General features: G+C 42.4%; 1 pseudogene; it reads left to right on the forward strand.

The window, feature by feature from the left end:
* Positions 1-301: 301 nt before the first annotated feature.
* The window catches only part of LOC105532764, a 9,162-nt pseudogene continuing 8,977 nt past the window's right edge, over positions 302-486 (forward strand).

Raw genomic sequence — 486 nt, forward strand, 5'->3', positions numbered from 1 at the left:
CCACATACTGAGTTACAGCTGTATTTCGTGGAGCTGTTTGCTGGCCTTATTTCTGTGGAATCTGAGAAGTGATATTTCGGATCCCTTTGAAGACCGTAGGGCCAACGGAAATATCCTCCGATCAACATGAGAAAAAAGTTTTCAGAGAAATTGCTCTGTGTTCTGTGAATTCATCTCACAGAGTTACGGCTTTCCAATCAAGAAGACTTTCGCTAAGATTGTTCTTGAGGAATTTGCAGGAAGCCCATGGAGGGCTATGGTGAAAAGGGAAATACCTTCAGATAAAAGCTGGAAAGAAGCTTTCTGAGAAACTGCTCTGTGTTCTGTGAGTTCATCTCACAGAGTTACAGCTTTTCCCTCCAGAAGCCGTTCGCTAAGACTCTTCTTGTGGAATTTGCAAAGGGATATTTGGAAGCCCCTAGAGGCCTATGATGAAAAAGAAAATATCCTCAGATGAAAACTGGAAAGAAGCTTTCTGAGAAACTG

The sequence above is a fragment of the Mandrillus leucophaeus genome, unplaced genomic scaffold (assembly GCF_000951045.1).
Source record: "Mandrillus leucophaeus isolate KB7577 unplaced genomic scaffold, Mleu.le_1.0 Scaffold982, whole genome shotgun sequence".
Taxonomy (NCBI): domain Eukaryota; kingdom Metazoa; phylum Chordata; class Mammalia; order Primates; family Cercopithecidae; genus Mandrillus; species Mandrillus leucophaeus.